At 44.7% G+C, this 12,439-nt stretch overlaps 1 protein-coding gene and 1 pseudogene across 1 annotated transcript in view; one reads left to right on the forward strand and one right to left on the reverse strand.

The window, feature by feature from the left end:
* The window catches only part of LOC118667228 (protein FAM117B-like), a 53,502-nt gene extending 49,490 nt beyond the window's left edge, over positions 1–4,012 (forward strand). Inside the window, exon 3 of the mRNA XM_036330151.1 lies at positions 3,207–4,012. The gene's annotated coding sequence lies outside the window, so the exon portion shown is untranslated. The remainder of the gene's footprint in view (positions 1–3,206) is intronic.
* On the reverse strand, positions 905–10,132 carry LOC118667696 (annotated as a pseudogene).
* Positions 10,133–12,439: the final 2,307 nt, after the last annotated feature.

Genomic DNA, 12,439 nt, shown 5'->3' on the forward strand with positions numbered 1-12,439 from the left:
CCTAAACATGCTAGGTGTGTGACCTTAGACACCTTATTTAGTGTGATTGAACCTCAGTTTCCTTGTCAAGAATGGAAATAATTCCTGCTTTATAATGTGGCTTTAAGAATTAGAATCCCTGGCCTGGCCAGCGTGGCTCAGAGGTTGAGCGTCGACCTATAAACCAGGAGGCCATGGTTCGATTTCTGGTCAGGGTATATGCCTGGGTTGCGGGCTTGATCCCGAGTAAAGGGCGTGCAGGAGGCAGCCGGTTGATGATTCTCTTTCATCATGGATGTTTCTTCTCTCTCTCCCTCTCCCTTTCTCTCTGAAATAAATAAGTATATAAATATATATATTAAAAAAAGAAAAAAAAGAATTAGAAATCCTGTTTGTGTGGTTGTTGAAGCATGGCAGATACTTAATAAAGACTAACAATTATTGCCATCTTTCCCCAAATGCCAGGGGTAGGCAGCTTGGTGGGGAGAGTGGAGATTTGGGAATTCTTTCCTTCAGGGTGTCCTGAGCTGGGAACATGGAAAATAAGGATTTCTAGTTATAAACATGATGGAAATATCCATAGACAGCTGTGAACTCCTCATTTCCCTTGAGCTTAGCCAGCATCACCTGTAAAAGAAATATGCCTAACATGTTTAAAGCTACAAAGAAAGCAGGCTAAAGTGAAAGCCAGATGAATGGGACTGAAAAAACATAGCACTCATTGCTTTCAAGGAGGGTACAGACCACCCTACCTCACAAACCAGGAATTGAGGGTCATTGAGATAATATGGAGTAGTTGTTAAGAGCTCAGACCAAGCCAGACTCCCTGACACACTCTGAATGTGCTCAGCTCCTTACCTGAAAATGAGTATTGTCAGTCAGGAGAGACTAAGTTGTGCTGCGGTAACAAACAACTCCAGAAACCTCAATGATAGGCATTGACAAATGTTTCTTGTTCACCATGCATGCCCTTCACCAGTCGGCTGTGGCTTTGCTCCATGTCGTCTTTACCCTCAGACCCAGGCTGCCAGAGCAGCACCAAGCAGGCATACTGCCAGGCATCACGGCACAGTGAGGAGAGAACACAGCAGAGCACACACTCACTTTTAAAGCTTCTTCCCATAAATGACATGTGATACATCTGCCCTTATTTTATGGGCAAAAGAAAATCATATGGTCACTCCTTGGTCCAACAGGGTGGGGATGTTTAAGTCTGCTACAGGCAGGAGCACTGCAGGGAGGGAAACCAAAATATTTGGTGACTAGTAATCTCATTTACCACAGACAAAGCTAATGACAATAAAAGTCCCCATGCATAGGTTGCCCTGACAACTAGATGAGTTAATTTTATACAAAATGCACTCACAAGAGTGAGTGATACACATTAAGTGTACGTGTTTCCTGTTAATATCACTGCTGCACATCGCACAGTGTCAGTGATAGAGCTGAAAGAGATCCCAGGTGGTGTAATTGAGAGGAAAAAATTTGTGTGTACTGAGAACTACGGATCCACAGATAACCAAGGACCAAAACCCGTGTAAAAATCCATGTAAAGCAGGTTTTTGTTGTTTTGTTAAACAACATATTTATTTTCTCACAGCTCTGGAGGCTGGAAGTTCAAGATCAGGGTTGGTTTCTGGTGAGGCCTCTCCCTGGCTGCTCCTCTGTGCATGCACTCTGGGTGTCTCTTACTCATAGGACCCAGTCCTGTTGTATTAGGGAAGCAGGTTTTAAAGAGATGGGGGAGTAGGAGCTGAAGCAGAAGGGATAGAGGAAAAGATGAAGAAGGAGAAAGAAAGAAGCAAGAAAAAGAAGGAGAGACACAGAGGAGAGAGTCCCACCCTGTGAAAGCCCAAGGAGAGAAAGCTTCAGGGAGACTCAGCAACCGAAGGGCTGGGTTACAGGGCACTGACTGCCTCTGTCCAACCCCTCCTTTTCTTTGGACTAAAGTCATCCTGGTCCGTTTGTTATGCTTTCATGAGAAGACTGAGTTCCTTTAGCTGCTAGTGACTCTGCACTCCTTTAATTATCCTCATCCACCCTGAGTCAGTGCCTGATGGGATGGAAGGAACACACGGAAGAAAATAAATTTCCCTTGGGCTCCAGCCTCAGGGGACCCAGCAATTTCTGCTCAGAGGTACCCAGTGCTGGGCGGAAATGAAGGCAAAAGGGAGGCTCCAGAGAGAGCTGGATCACTTTAGCCCGAGGCTCCCACGGGTGCACAGGGTGAAGGGGCAGAGGGTGGGGATGCTGGCTGAATCTTACCCTAGCAACTGTGTACATCTATTAACTTGTTAGAGTCACAACAACTTCGGGCTGGTTTATGGTCACCTCCCTTTTGTATATGGAGAAGCTAATTTGCCAGGGCTCATGGTTTGAGTATGCCGCTGAGCTGGGATTTGACTCCAGGCAGTTTGCTCCAAAGTCCATGCTCTTGATGACTATAATCTAACACCTGCCTTTCTCATGCCTGCTTGGGGCTCTGCTTTAATTTTTTTGTGGCCTAATAAGGTATGTGAGCCTTGGTTTGGGGCTCTGGACATATAAAACCTAGAACTTAGTTTGAGGGGCTCATCCCACCTCCCAATAGTAAGGATTCTTTGCTTATAACACATTTATCGTATTTAGAAAATGCTGTCAATTGTTATTATTCCATTGGCTCCATTCTACATTAATTTGTCTCCAGAAACATAACCAGCACAGACCGTAAAAGCTTCTTTCTATCCTAGCAGGGGAGTGTTGGTCGGTCTCAATAAAAGGTGCCCTTTTGGAAGGTGGCTTCTTGAGCCTTTGGACCCAGAATCTTCTCTCTGGTCCTCTCAAGCATCATTTTCACACCGATTGCCTGTTCAGGGCTCCCACCAGCAACTTGCCTCCCCTTGACAACCATTAGCTGTCGCAGCCTGATTTTATTGCTGAGTCAGGCAATCCGTTTTAATTGCCCATTTCTACCCCTAGCGGTGTCTCTTCCTTGTGGGAGGGAAGAAACCTCTCTCTTAGGGCTTGGTGCCTGCCCATCCCTTGGATCAGATGCCCAGGGTGGCAGTGCAGGCCACTCAGAGAATCTCCTGCAACTTCTCAGCCCTCAGCTTCCCCATCCTCCTGTGCTGTCCTGGAGGAAGATGAGGGTTTGTTTGGGTGCTGAGCCTCTCCTAGCCTGTCCGCAGCTCAGCTCCACTTGCTTGTTTTCTGATAGCTGTGCCCATATCCTCCTTTTGTCCCTGCAGATTCATTGCCACTCTTTGCCACACTGCTACCTGCCCTGAGGTGGGCTTGTTTGGACCCCATCAGAGGGCTCTTTCTGGCTTCCAGCTGGGTCCAGCAGGTGAGATGCCTGGGCAGGAGGCCTGGGGAGGTCAGGACATTTATCCCCAATGTGCCCTCCCTGTGGATCTCCTCGGGTTCTCTGGTGGCAGGTCAGAGCTCCTCTCATGGAGCCCCTTTTCTCAGGCTTTGTTCTCAGTCCTCAGCTCTCCCTCCCTTGACCCTTGCAATTGATTGGATTATTGGCCTCCATTCTTTGCCCCTCTGGGTGCTCTTTGCCAGGATATGACTTTGTAAGTTGCTCCCATAAAAGGAGGAGTGTATTTCCCCCCGCCCTTGGGCTTGGCTTTATGACTTGCTTTGGTCCACGGAATGTGGGTGAAACCAATTGTTTACTCCAGTTTCAAGCCCAGGTCTTTGGACCCGTTGTGTGTTTCTGTGTGCCTTTTTGTGCATCTGCCATCTCCATGAGGAGAGCTTTCCTTGGGCACTGCTGCCTCTCCAGCCCGGGCCCCAGGATGAACCCATCTGGAAGAGACCAGAGCTCCATCTGCAGTGAGGAACCAAGCCCAGCTGGACACCAGCTTGAAGCAGAGCCCACGCTGAGCCAGATGAGCTCTAGTCAACCCACATGCCTGTGAGAAATCCATGCTCACTGCTGCATTCCACCAAGACTGTGTGATAAAGGGTGGGGCACCGGAGTCACTGCAGTATTTCTGTGCTCTCCTTACTCCCAGCTCTTACACATAGGTATTCCCTCCATTAAACTCTTGGGGAATCATCCCAATTTGCGTGTCGTCTGTTTCCTGTGGTGACACCGAATGAATGATACAGGCACAGGGCCCAGTTCCACCCCAACACTCTATCACATTTGCCAGCAAAGTTCAAAATATGACATTCAATACCAGCTGTCCCTCTTCGTTGTTTTCCCATTTGCTACTCCATATTCAACTGAAACCCTAATCTCAGAAGCCAGTAATGACATCTGATTTTACTCTTTGTATGTGCTCATTTGTTTTGAATTTTTCAACTTTTTATTTGGAAAAAATTTTCAAACATATATACAAGTAGAGATATTATGATAAACATCATTGTACCCATGGCTCAGGTTTAACAATGATCAACATTTGTCAATCTTATTTCATCTATATCTTTTCTGGGGTTTTTTCCTCTTCTAAATTTAATGACCTTTCTTTTAAAAAAATGTTTATAGATTTTTTTAGAGAGAGAGAGAGAAAAATCGATGAGAGACAACCATTATGGATCGATTGGCTGCCTCCTGCACGCCTCCTACTGGGGATCCAGCTTGCAATCTGGACATGTGCTCTGACTGGGAATCAAACCATGACCTCCTGGTTCATGGGTCAATGCTTAACCACTGAGCCACGCCTGCTGGGCTAAATTTAATGACCTTTCAATGCCAGGGGGAATCCAGAGGCCCCAGCTTAGCTCTGATCTGTGATCTCCTTGCCATGTTTGCTACTATTGCTCAACCTTTCTTCACCACCCTAGCTGTCTCCTGGGTCTCCTTTTATCTCCACTGCTCTCTGTTGCCTGTTCTCAATTTCTGATCTGGCGCTTAAATGGCAGTGCTCCTGAGGGCCTTGTCCTTCACCTGTGTTCCTTCTCTCTATGCTCTCTTCCTGGGCAGTTTCAGCGACTGGCTTAATCTGTGAGCCTACTCCACGTTCCTGTCTGCCCACTGAGTAGCTTCACTTGGATGTTGCATGGACTTCACATTGAGCACATCTGGCCTAAACCAAACACAGTGACTTCTCCTTGGACCTTCTCCTTCTCCACCTCTTCTTCTGGGTTTCCATTCTCAGTTCAGACCTTCCACAATGCCCAGTCCCATACCTACAGATCTTATACCTCTTTGACCCAGACGTGACTATTTCACTTCTAAATGGTCTTCCCGATTCTTCGAGTTTCCACGTCCACCTCCTTGGTTCAGGCCCTCATCATCTCTTGCTTGGGACATTCTACACCCGCTCTGACTAGTCCCCCAGTGCTGTTCCTCTCCTAAGTGCTGGTACCATTTTTCTAAATCACATGCTTCATCCTGCTAACCCAAGCCCAACTTACCGATCTTCTATGGCTCTATTCAAAATATATTCTAAACATGATTGACATGACATTGAACCTCATTACCACCTTTTCTTCTAATCTTGCTTCCTGTACCCTGTGCTCCAAATATATGGCCCTGCTTGTTTCCCCCCTAAGACGCCAATTGCTTTCATGTGGCCTTTGCTCAGGCTGGTCACTGTTATTATATTATTTTATTTTTTTAAGATTAAAGAAAAATGAGGTTCTGGTTCCCAAACACTAACTTCAAAGTGCTCCTTCCACAGCTCTGGAATCAATCCCCTTTTTGCCCTTTTAAGATTCTTGCTGGCATTTAAATTTGTTGTTCCTGCCAAAGGAAATAAACATGGTATTTAATTTTTTGAGCAGTCCCATTAGAGTTTTTCTTTTCAAAAGGGGCCCGTTTGCTATCGCAGTGGGTAGTGTCTCCATAGAAATGCTGGCAGGGTAAAGTTTCTGAGTCTTCTGTAGGCCTTTGAGTGCCCCCAAGGCTGGAATGGTGTGCTACTCATCTTTTGATATATCCCCAGCGCCTGGCATGTAGGAAATATTCAGAAAGTGTTTGTTCAGATAGCATCTAAATTAGCATTGGGACCAGGAAGTAAGATCGGGAGAGGGCACAAATGTTGCCAGCCAATTGCAGAGAAAGCTGCCAAACATATAATCTATGAGCCGAGAGGCTGGGGTCACCCCATTCCCTGCAGCGAGGGCCTCCAAACCTGTCAGATGTCGGTTGCATTTGCAAAGCTAGGAGTTCAGGTGGAAGGTTGGATTTTTCTTCATTAAACTTGTCATTCCCCAAGGTGGGGCTCTGACAGGAACCCAGTGAGATGTCAAGCTGAGACAGCTGTTGCCAAACCTGGAGGAGGCATCCAGACAGCCGGAGATACAGCTGCTGCCTCAGACTTCACGGGCAACATCCTTCTCTTCTCGAAGGAGGTCACAGTGCTTAACAAACAAATGGCAACTGTGAAGCGGTCGTGGTACGAAGACAGAGAGAGAATTGGATCTGAGACAGAGCACATGGATGTGAGTCTCAGTTCTGGTTCTTAGTAGCTGAGTGACTCTGAGCAGGCTGTGCCACCCCTCTGGGCCTCATTTTCCTCACTCATAATACAGGTTGCTGTGGACACTGAATGAGATCATGTATATGGAAATGTTTTAGAAACTGTTCAAATGTTAGGTAAAGTTAGAATGCATTAAAATTATGTTTAGTTTTCAACACACACACACACACTCACGCACGCACATTAAGTGTAGAATGGTCAAGTCAACACATGTTCGCTCACTGTCCATCATATGCCCAGCTCTCTGCCCTCAACTGTGATAGACGCAGCAGTTTATAATGCCAGTTTCCTGACTAAGAAATTGACGATCTAGTTGGGAGATGGGACTAATTTTGTTGTTCACTCCCCATGTTTCTATAGAAGGGAAGACATTTCTACTCCACAACCAACGTGGAATATTTCTATTTCTTTTCTCATTCTTTTTTAAAAATAGTTATAGCGCCAAAACCAGTTTGGCTCAGTGGATAGAGCGTCGGCCTGCGGACTAAAGGGTCCCGGGTTCGATTCCGGTCAGGGGCATGTACCTTGGTTGCGGGCATATCCCCAGTGGGAGATGTGCAGGAGGCAGCTGATCAATGTTTCTCTCTCATCGATGTTTCTAACTATCTCTCTCCCTTCCTCTCTGTAAAAAATCAATAAAATATATTTTAAAAAAATAGTTATAGCAATTTTTATCCATTTCTTTTTAAAATTTTTTTCTTTATTGATTAAGGTATTACATATGTGTCCTTAACGCCCCATAGCTTCCCCACCCCAGTCATGCCCTCACCCCCCCCCACCCCCCTGTTTTCTCATTCTTCTTAAGAGAGGAGGGGTAATTTAGACTATTGGTGAGCTTGGGCAAAGGGGCTAAGGATGGTGGCTCAGCACCTTTTCCCTTCTCTCTTCCTGAATTAGTAGATCGTTGGGAATGTTTGCTTTCTCTACTCTTTGTCACAAAGTAAGCCTTTGGGTGGCATGGGGGTCCCGGGAGAGCAGTGGTTGGCCAGCTCTATCAGAGGCTGTGTGGGCAGGTTAAGTTCTGGGGGAGAGTATTAAGGCTTCGTTCTTTAATCTGTCAACATCTAAATGTCCTCCCTTTTTTGGGGAAGCACCTGCTACTTACTCCAAGGGCTTGGACTTGCCTCAGGATCCAACGACCTCTCTAAGTTTAGGTTATTTAAATTAGACCAGTGCCTTGGGAATTCTGAAGTCTCCCCAGCTGGGCTTCCCCCTCCACATTCTACAGAACAGTTCTGAATGTACTCTGATAAGGAGTTTCTTCATCTTTGGCTTTGAACTCCATTAACTGTGTTTTGTTTATCCTACTTGGGATTTGTTGACATTCTTAAATCTGTGGCTTAATATTTTTCACTAAATTTGGGAACTTTTTAGGCCATTATTTATTTATTTTTAGATGTAAACACTTTTATTTGGATTTTTGAAAGCAAAAGAAGGGTAGGTTAACACCTATCTTTCCAAGTTAAGACCTAAAACTGTTTCCAAAACTTCAAACTAGAAACTCCTGCTCTAAGTATAAGGATAATCTGTATCACCTTTAACCAGCAATAAAAAAGTAAAATATAAATTTTTACTTTTAAATTTACTTTATAAATTTTCAAACACACTATGAAACCTCAAGAAATACACTGCTAATTTGGAGTGAGCATTTACTTGCACAATCACAACACGCAGACAGACCCAGAAGAGGGGAGCAGGCCTGGCATTTGCACCCCAGTGCAGCAGTGGGTCACACCACCCGCACAAAGAGAGGCACACAAAGGGGCTTTGACCTGTGATGACCTGTCAGTGGTGGCCAAGGTGTGGGGTACAGCAGCACAGCTGCTCCTCACCTCATCAGAAGACGCTCTCTCCAACGTGTGGGCCATGAAGCAAGCGTCAGGTCTCTTGGGGACAAGGGCATGTCCCCTCTCACAGTCTCAGAGCCCATAAAGCTGAAGGTATGGAACAGAGCGGCTGTCATCACAGTTCTTGTAGAAGCAAATGAAGACATGGTCAGCATGCCACTGCTCCTCCGAAAACTCGAGAAGAACTGCGAAGCTGCCTTTGCTCCCCGGGCAGAGCGCTGCCTGGGACCTCAATGTAGAGGCAGCTGCAGCCCAGCACCGCTCTCCGGTGAACGTCTTTGTCATCTGAGTCTGGTCTGGACGTTGAGAATTCGAGTCTGGTTACTAGACGTTAGTTCCTCTGTTATATCCAGCCTATTACCAGAGTAAAATAAATTAGCTGAAAAATCCTGATCCCTCTAACCCAGTGGTTCTCAACCTTGGCTGCACATTAGAATCACCTGGGAATCTTTTTAAAATCCTGATTTCTGGGCCTCATCCTCTGGAAATTCTGTTTCTTTGTTACTAATGTTGTGGCCCCGCCCCATAACAAATAAACAGAATTTCCGGAGGATGAGGCCCAGAAATCAGGATTTTAAAAAGATTCCCAGGTGATTCTAATGTGCAGCCAAGGTTGAGAACCACTGCTCTAACTGTTCCCTCAGCCACCTGGGATCTTCATGGGTGGGTGAGGGACATCAGGAGAACCACGGAGGCCCTGCCCTGGACACAGGTCACTGCAGCAGGGAAGGGAGACCTGCCAACCTGGTGAGAGGGGTCACCTCAGGAGATGAGAGTGGGGAGGCTGAACAAAGGTGGGGGGAGGGCTACTGCATGCTTTTTTGTACACTTCTGAATGTTTTTAGTCTTAAAAAAATTTTTTTTTAAATTTCAGAAAGGAAGGGAGAGGGAGAGAGAGATAGAAACATCAATGATGAGAGAGAATCTTTGACTGTCTGCCTCCTACTGGGGACCAAGCCTGAAACCTGGGCATGTGCCCTGACTGGGAATCTAACGGTGACCTCCTGGTTTATAGGTCCACGCCCAACCACTGAACCACACCGGCCAGCTGAATATTTTTAGTCTTTTATTAAAAAGTATTCACCTATATGTATATGAAAAAATGGAAAAACTGCTTGGGAAAGGATATTGAGGCAGTATTGTGGAGGCCCTGAGAAGTTTGTGTTTAAATCCGTGAATCTAAGGAGCTGTGGATGTTTTTTGAGCAGAGTGGCAGCAGCAGGCTCAGGAGAGAAGTACGTTGAAACGATAAGGTTTGGATTTAAGTAGGGAAAGGAGATCCCAGGATGAGTCTCAGAAATGTTCCACTCGAGTCCCAGCCTCAGGATCAGAAGAGCGATACTGCGGGTTATTGTCCCCCGTGTTTGTAGTTAATGAAGAACCCACGAGACAATTTGCGGTAACAACAGAAATGAACTTAAAGGGTCTCTTAGCCACTAGCAGAGAGACCCATAATGTTTGTGTGTCACAGAAAGCAAGGAAAGGGAGAATCTCATTAAGGAACTGACCAACAGGGTCAAGCGGTGCTTCCATTTTTGCTCCTATCCAATTTATTCTCCAAACAGCAGCCAGAGCAGTCTTTGTAAAGCGCCCATCTGAATGTGTCGCAACTTCAGTGGTTTTCCTAGGATCTTTCTAAGTAGAGCTGATGAGGAAAGCTCTCAGTTCCTTTCTGGTTGTAAGCCTAGAGGTCCCTGGGGTCATATGTCCCTTCCCTTCCCCTGCTTGGAGGAGCCAGATTGAGAAAGAGATGTGACAAAGCAGAGAGCAGCGGAGATGAAAAACAGAGGGAAGGAGGACTAACAGAAGTTAAGCCCCGAAATCCAGTCTCACTTTGAGGCCTGGTATGCCAAAGCTCTTTTTGAATTTGGTTACAACATTTTTGCCCATGCTAGTTGGATTTCTGTCTCTTGGAGCCTAAAGAATCCTGAGTAATAAACTCCCCTTTACTGTTGGATTCCTTAGAACATTTAACTGGGACTCAGATTTTATCTGTTGGCAGTACATTTGAATTGTTCTGATGAAGTTTATGAGGATTTATGGCACCTAAAGTCTCTCTGTCTGCCTTATATATACAAAGAATTCTGCCTAGTTGAATGGGGGAAGTTGTGGGAGTGACTCAAGGAGCCATTATATTTTTATCTTGAGGTACATCCTGTGACTTTGGTGGTCATTAGTGCTGCTTACCATCATTCCAGTTCCCCTTTCTGGCATCACTCTCCGTGACATTGAATGTGAGCATGTGGTTTGCTTTGATAAATAAAATGCAAGTGGAAGGGGCATGGGAGACTTCTGCACAGAATCTTCAGGAGGTTGTGTGCAATTCCCACATTCCCTTCCTGTTTCTCTGGAGATGGTGAAAGCACATGTTGAGACGAAACTTCCATCATCTGAGTGATTGTGATGGCTGATACCCCGTCCCTCTACCTCGCCCCCCCCACAAACAAGTTTGATCATGTAGGTGAGAAATAAATGTTTGTTAAGTCACTGAAATTTTGGGGTTGTTTGTTATCACTATACAACCTATCATATCCTGATTGATACAACCATTAAAAAATTTGAGTATTATAAATTCCAGGAGATGTTGAATTTGGACTTGACTGTCTATATTGACAATAATTATGGAAACAATGGAAGTAAAGATGTCAACTGATGTTTAGAAAAATCATTTTCCCAACTCTCTCAGATTTCGTAGACGTTACATTACTTTTTTGGTAGGGTCTGCTAATTACTTCTCTCAAACCCATATTAAAGCCCTAGGTAAATATTTTATTTTGCTGTATTTTTTCAGTCTGTTACTGTTGGTGATTTCTGATCTTTATCAAACACTTTTCATTATTAGCTCCTCAAGTACAATTCAATTTGAATGCACTCAAAACAGAAGCCACTTGGATTTTATAAAGGGAAGCCTTCTAGCCCTTAAGATTACATTTTTATTTATGGTGATTTACTGTAGTTTCCTTCAATCTTTGTGCCAGCTTCATTCTTAAGAAACTACTAGTTTGGGTTTCCATGACAGAATTTTATATTCAGAGTAAATGGGTTTTAGGCATATTTACTACATTACTTCTTGAAGGTAAGCTATACTAAGGTGATTTCTAATGGATTTGGGGTGAGTTGCACTCACCCAGCTTAAGGGGCTGAGCTTGCAATCATATCCTAATCTGTAGTGCATGTAAAAATCACTGTATAAGGCAGGGGTGGGCAAACTTTTTGACTCGAGGGCCACAATGGGTTCTTTTTTTTTTTTTTTTTTAATTTATTGCTTAAAGTATTACAAAGGGTATTACATATGTGTCCATTTTATCCCCCCGCCCTAGAAAGTCCCCTAGCCTCCCCTATCCCCCAATGTCTTATGTCCACTGGTTATGCTTATATGCATGCATACAAGTCCTTTAGTTGATCTCTTACCCCCCTACCTCCTGCCCCCCAACCCTCCCCGGCCTTCCTGCTGCAGTTTGACAATCTGTTTGAGGCAGCTCTGCCCCTGTATCTATTATTGTTCAAAAGTTTATAATGGTCTCTATTATCCATGAATGAGTGAGATCATGTGGTATTTTTCCTTCATTGACTGGCTTATTTCACTTAGCATAATGCTCTCCAGTTCCATCTATGACGTTGCAAATGGTAAGAGTTCCTTCCTTTTTAGAGCAGCATAGTATTCCATCCTGTAGATGTACCACAGTTTTCTAATCCATTCATCTACTGATGGACACTTAGGCTGTTTCCAGATCTTAGCTATGGTGAATTGTGCTGCTATGAACATAGGGGTGCATATATCCTTTCTGATTGGTGTTTCTGGTTTCCTGGGATATATTCATAGAATTGGGATCACAGGGTCAAATGGGAGTTCCATTTTCAGTTTTTTAAGGAAACTCCATACTGTCTTCCATAGTGGCTGCACCAGTCTGCATTCCCACCAGCAGTGCACAAGTGTTCCTTTTTCTCCACATCCTCTCCAGCACTTGTCGTTTGTTGATTTGTTGATGATAGCCAGTCTGACAGGTGTGAGATGGTACCTCATTGTTGTTTTGATTTGCATCTCTCGGATGATTAGTGACTTTGAGCATGTTTTCATATGTCTCTTGGCTTTCTGAATGTCCTCTTTTGAAAGGTGTCTATTTAGGTCCTTTGCCCATTTTTTTTTTTAATTAAATCTTTATTGTTCAGATTATTACATTTGTTCCTCTTTTTTTC

The sequence above is a fragment of the Myotis myotis genome, unplaced genomic scaffold (assembly GCF_014108235.1).
Source record: "Myotis myotis isolate mMyoMyo1 unplaced genomic scaffold, mMyoMyo1.p scaffold_m19_p_12, whole genome shotgun sequence".
Lineage (NCBI taxonomy): Eukaryota > Metazoa > Chordata > Mammalia > Chiroptera > Vespertilionidae > Myotis > Myotis myotis.